The sequence below is a fragment of the Pan paniscus genome, chromosome 4, assembly GCF_029289425.2.
Source record: "Pan paniscus chromosome 4, NHGRI_mPanPan1-v2.0_pri, whole genome shotgun sequence".
In the NCBI taxonomy this organism is placed as follows: domain Eukaryota; kingdom Metazoa; phylum Chordata; class Mammalia; order Primates; family Hominidae; genus Pan; species Pan paniscus.
In genome coordinates, this window is record NC_073253.2 from 92,984,075 (window position 1) to 92,989,763 (window position 5,689).

A 5,689-nucleotide genomic window follows, 5' to 3' on the forward strand; every position below is an offset into this window, starting at 1 on the left:
TATTGGTACTTACAAGCTCTGTTAAGAGTATCTAACATACCACTCAGGTGATCGGTGCACTTCGACTTTGTGCCCTGGATTATGTAAGAAGGAAGACAGAATTTGTAAAAATTCTTTTAATATATTTAATCCTCCTTTTCCTCTTCTGTAGAATGAGGATGATAAGAGTATCTATCTATCTCTTGGGGTTACTGTTAAAGTTAGTGCTTGCAAATGTTTAGCATAGTGCATAGTTCAGAGTAGATGCTCATTAAATGGAAATTATATTAAGAGTTAGCAGAAAGAGGCCTCGTGTTTGGCCTAGTCCAGAGAGCAGCAGGCCTCCAGCCGAGAAGCCATGGCCAGGGTCCAAGGCCAGGACCTGGGTTGGGGACTTCAAGGGTATGCGGTGGTGGAGGTGACAATGGTAAAGGCGGGAGCCCCACAGGGTCCTCAGATTGGGGAACTGCCTCTTGCATCACAAAGCCAGTAGGGACAGAATAGCTTATGGTGCTGGTCCCCACCCACCACTTCAGAGACTTTGAGAGGAAACCAGAGTACCCATAGCTGGAGATGCCTGTCCGACCTCCCTACCCTGGTCCTATGAGAACCGTGTGGCTTATCCACGATGGCTGTGGCATCGCCTGTGCCATCATCACCTGGTTTCTGGTCCTCTGTGCGGAGTTTGTGGTCCTCTTTTTCATGCTGATTCCATCCCAAGACTATGCATACAGCACCATCAATGGAATTGTGTTCAACCTGCTGACTTTCTTGGCCCTGGCCTCCCACTGCCAGGCCATGCTGACAGAGACCGGAGCAGTGCCCAAATGAAATGCCACAAATAATTCATCCAGAGTTTACAGATGAAGCCCAGGCATGTGGTATACTCGTGTCCCAGTGCTGCAGCCTCAAGCCTGACCGAACCTGCCGCTGCAGTGTTTGTAAGGGGTGCATTCGCAGGGTGGACCCCCACTGTCCCTGGGTCAACATCTGCATCAAAGAGAACAACCAGAAGTGCTTTGTCCTGTTTATCATGTGCACAGCTCTCATTTCCTTGCCTGCCCTCATCATGGTGGATTACACTTCCTGGATTGCTGTGAAGAAGATTGCTCAAATCTCCCGAAGCCTGTGAACTGAACAGGGAAGGAATGGCAGATGCCTGTATCTCTCCTCATGAAAAAATGCAGCCCTTTTAAGTCAGTTTGACAGAGTGTAGCTCCTTCTTTCCACCCACCACGGTGGTCTTCCTCATCCCACTGTGCTTTGAGGGGCTGCTCTTCTTCATTTTCACATCAGTGATGTTTGGGACCCAGGTGCACTCCATCTGCATGGAGGAAATGGCTGTAGGACAATTGAAAAAGGAAGAGAGAAGATGGGCTAAGAAACCAAAATGGATGAACATGACATTTATCATGAACAGACATCTGTCTGGCATGACTGTTTTTGGCCACCCCTTCTCTCTAGGCAGATGGAGACTTTTTGCCATGCCAGATCAAGGGAAGGCAGGCCCATACCAGTGTGAAGTCTGAAGGAGTCAGATCAGCGTGGCCACTTACACGCAAGCCACACCACAGCACTGCTGTCCCATCTGTTTCCATGAATGTTTAAATCGAAAAAGCAAAAAAAACAACTACTCTTAAACCTTTTTTTTAAATGTCTCAAGTAAAATGGCACATCATTGCAGAGGAAAAAAATAAGTCCCCGTATTTTATTTTTTAAATATCATCCTGTTGAAGTTTTGGGTGACAAAAGCTGCTCTTTCTTTTCCTTTTAAAATCACTTTTCTGGCCTCTGGTTTCCTCTCTGTGGCCTGTCTGGCATGACCAATGTAGAAGGTGCTGTCTCCGGTCTGTGCCCACTTCTACCAACTGAATGAAGCTTAATGCTGCATGTGGATGGAACAGTCTAGACACCTGGCAGGGGATGCATAGGAAAGCCAGGAGGGTCCTGACCTCCCACTGCCCAGGAGGCAGTGGCTGGCAGGCACCCCAGTGAGACTTAAAACTTCACCGAAGATGGATGCTTACCTTTTGAGGCCTGAAAAGGTCAGAGTCAGGGCTGGAGCTTTCAGAAGGGACCCTTGGCACAACCGCCTCATCCCAGAGGTGGACATGGTTTGCCTCCTAATTAGGAAATCAATTGCCTGCCCTGTACTTTATGGGCTTGGGGTATGAAGAATAATTTTTTTTGGAGGTGGGGGGGAGATGAAACAGGTTTATTTGTATTCTGGATCAGCTTTTATATTCCCTCTGATTATTTGGAAGAGTGTGAAGGAAAGACATTTTTCCAATTCAAAATGCCTTATACAGTCAAGAGAGGAAAAAAAAATTACATAATTTCAGGCAAGCTGTGTTCCTTTGTTACGTTTACTTCCTCTCTTACCACTCTATCTCCCTCTTTTCCCCAGCATGATGTCAGTTAAGCAGTGTTAATTCTGAGTGCAACAGGCACCAGTGCCCAACACATACAGCCCTACCAGCAACCTCTTTTCCTCATTCGATAAATCTCTAAAGTGGATTCACTTTCTGGTATTTAACACCCATAAATGTGTATGTGCTGGTGTGTTATCTGTATTTTAACCTTTGAGGCTGTTGTCCTGGTATGGAGCTGACCATGATGCTGGGGTGACATCATAGCTCTCAACCTTTCTAAGTTGACAGATGGCCATCCCTTAGCCTATGGCACTGGACAGAATAGGTTTTCCATTTGGAAGGCACTTTCTGTGTGTCTCCTTTGAGGGAGGTGGTGATGGTTGGGAGGGGTGAGGAGGTAGGGAGTGCCCTCCAAGTACAAAAAGAACAAATCTGATTACTGACCAACTGGGAATTCTTACACATTGATTTGTTTTTTTATGTGATTGCCACAACTCCCTGTTTTTAGCTTTTGCTGGGGGGTGGGTGGTGGATAAGGTTTATTCAATTCTGTCCTGAGTGGGGAGAAAGTTAATCTAGCCATGCGGTTTTTCAGAAAAGTAAGTGGAACAAGCTGCGTCTTTTCAGTTGTCAGTGCTTCCACATGTAAACAAAATGCAATAAAATTTTCCCAAAAAATAAAAGTTAGCATAAAGAGAATGTAATACTGACTGGTAAATACCAACTTTTAGTCTAGAGGAGAGTTGCAAGGGCTTTAGTTGGCTTCTTAGAAGCGGTAGAATTTGATTGAGGTCTTAAATGAACTCTGCAATATAAAGAACATGAAGAAGTCAAAGTCAAGATGTTGATTTTTGATTGAGTCAAGATATATGGTCCTAAATTGGACAGTTTCCTGACATTTGAAAATCTTTTACTATATATGAACTTTTGCTGTTGTGGCACTAATGGAAAATTCATGGATATAGTAGACATTTATCAATTTTCCTGGCCAGCATGAGTTCACATTTCTGCTGTTATTGACATCACGTATTGCTTAAAGTACTATTTCTCTCTTGATCTAGTCTTTATTAGCATTGTCAGTCAAGGCTGAGGATGTTTTCCAAGCTTGGTCAACCTGAATACCTGAGTCAATCTCTTTTTCTTCCCTGCTCTCTGCATGCATTCTCTCTCTCTCTCTCTCTCTCTCTCTCTCACTCTCTATTCATTTCTTCTCTTATTTCTTGTCTAAAATTTGATTTTGATTATAGTGAGAAAGAGTAGATAATAGTTTGCTTGTTTTTGAACTTTACATAAGTTTAGGAGCAGCAAGAAAATTATTTTCACAAAGTCATAAATGAGTGGATTCTAATTAGGAAAGGACAGATTAAAGGCTTACATAGTACTGATAAATGTTCTGTTTATCTGAGCAGCTGTTATATGGTATTTGCTTCACAATAATTTCTTAAATTATATATTTATGACATGCCTATTTTGCATATATATTTCATGTCATCCTTTTAACATAGGATTGGAACTCCATTTGTTTTTTTCCCGATAACAGCATTTTGAAGAAACTATTCATCACTTTCTGTAATGTAGATCCTGGAGGAGTTCTCCAGAACCTTTTTGGTTTCTCTTCTAAGATCTGTCCTTCTGATTTCCTTAGGTTTGATCATCACATCTATTCTAGCTAATTTATTTTATGTGGTCTAATTTACTCTAAGTGAATTTCTGTTACTTGCAATCTAAATCTCTAAGTGATTGAATGGAAGAGAAAAACTGAATAAAATAATTTGTCTTAACAAACAGCAAATATTTTCCATTCCCAGAAGGGTTTTAAGTTGTGCAAGTCCCCATGAAATTCAGAAGGAGTCCGTTGAAAATTTTAATTTCTAAAACATTTTCTCTAACTTCCCTCACTACAGTGTAGAACTAATTACTTCCTCATCTACGTCTTCAGAGAGCTTGAATTCTTTTAGGACTGTGGGCTGCATGAAGATATAGAGGAGAGATTATAATTTTTACAATCACAGATAGGAATGTACTTACATTATATTATTTAATTACCTGTATTTTCTTCTTCCTAGATTGATGCGTCTTTGAGGGCAAAAAGCCTCAACTCATACTTATTTTTGAATATGTAAAAGGTATTTCAGTGTTTGGCACTACTAGCAGATCAATAAGTATATTTTAAATTGATTTGTTGAATTGATATCTTTCCCAGAGTTTCTTGTGAGAGATCAATAGATACTCAGGATGTTCGCTTTGTATATATTTGTAGAAACAATTCAGTAATAGGTTTTGTAGCCACCCAAGAAATAGTTTATAGCTGACTGATATATTTTTAAATAGGGCAATTAAAATTAGGGGGGTTTGCATGGCTGAGGTTTCATAATTTATGCCCATATTCTCTTTTAGCACTTTCGTTTTTCCTTCTGACATAGAATAAAAATTCAACAAGGATAGCTGTGATAAACCAATATTACAAACTCCTTTACATAAGTTTGGAGCCAGTAGGTCAATATTAAGCACCTTAATATTGCATGGCAATAGGTTGCATGGCAAAGTACTGAGATCTGAAACTCTCAAACATTCTATCCTTGGCCAAATAGAGTTTTTTATTACCTATGTCAATGTTCTTATTAATATCCTAATTGCAACTAACCTATAACCCTAGGGTTTCTAAGGAAATCTGTGTCTATGAAATTACTTTGGGCTTGGCTTTGTGAGGGCTGTTAGCAGATGACAAAGTAAGCTTTTCTTTCCTCTTATTGTGTGTATCTACTTTGGTTGCCTAGTGCTCTTTAATGAGTTTGAAAGCAAAATAAAATATTTTTGAGGCTCCCTTATGTTTTTCAGGTAGAATTCAATGTCTAATCATGCTTGTCCTAATTTAATTAACACAGTTAGAACATTAAGTTAATGAGGTTAAACCCATGAGTTCAATTGCCAGTTACAATGGACTAGGCAGGAAATCTGGAAAAAAATCAATACTTTAAGACTAATAGCAAAACACCAGACTTAAAGAAAAATAACACTTAAGTTGGAATTTTATTTCTTCCATGAATTTTCATGTAATCTTGGGCATGTTAATTAACCTTTTGAGGTTAGAGAGTAAAAATCAATTAGTATTGTCCCAGCACGGTGGCTCATGTCTGTAATCCCAGCACTTTCGGAGGCCCAGGTGGGAGGGTCACTGGACCCCAGGAGTTAAAGTCCAGTCTGGACAACAGAGCAAGACCCTGTCTTTTAAAAATCCTTTTTAAGTTAGGTGGGCATGGTGGCTTGTGCCTGTAGTCCCAGCTACTTGGGAGGCTGAGGTGGAAGGACTGCTTGAACACAGGTGGATCGAGCCTGCA

At 40.7% G+C, this 5,689-nt stretch overlaps 1 pseudogene; it reads left to right on the plus strand.

The window, feature by feature from the left end:
- Positions 1 to 486: 486 nt before the first annotated feature.
- Positions 487 to 1,508, plus strand: LOC100980061 (palmitoyltransferase ZDHHC3-like; annotated as a pseudogene).
- The last annotated feature ends 4,181 nt before the right edge of the window (positions 1,509 to 5,689 follow it).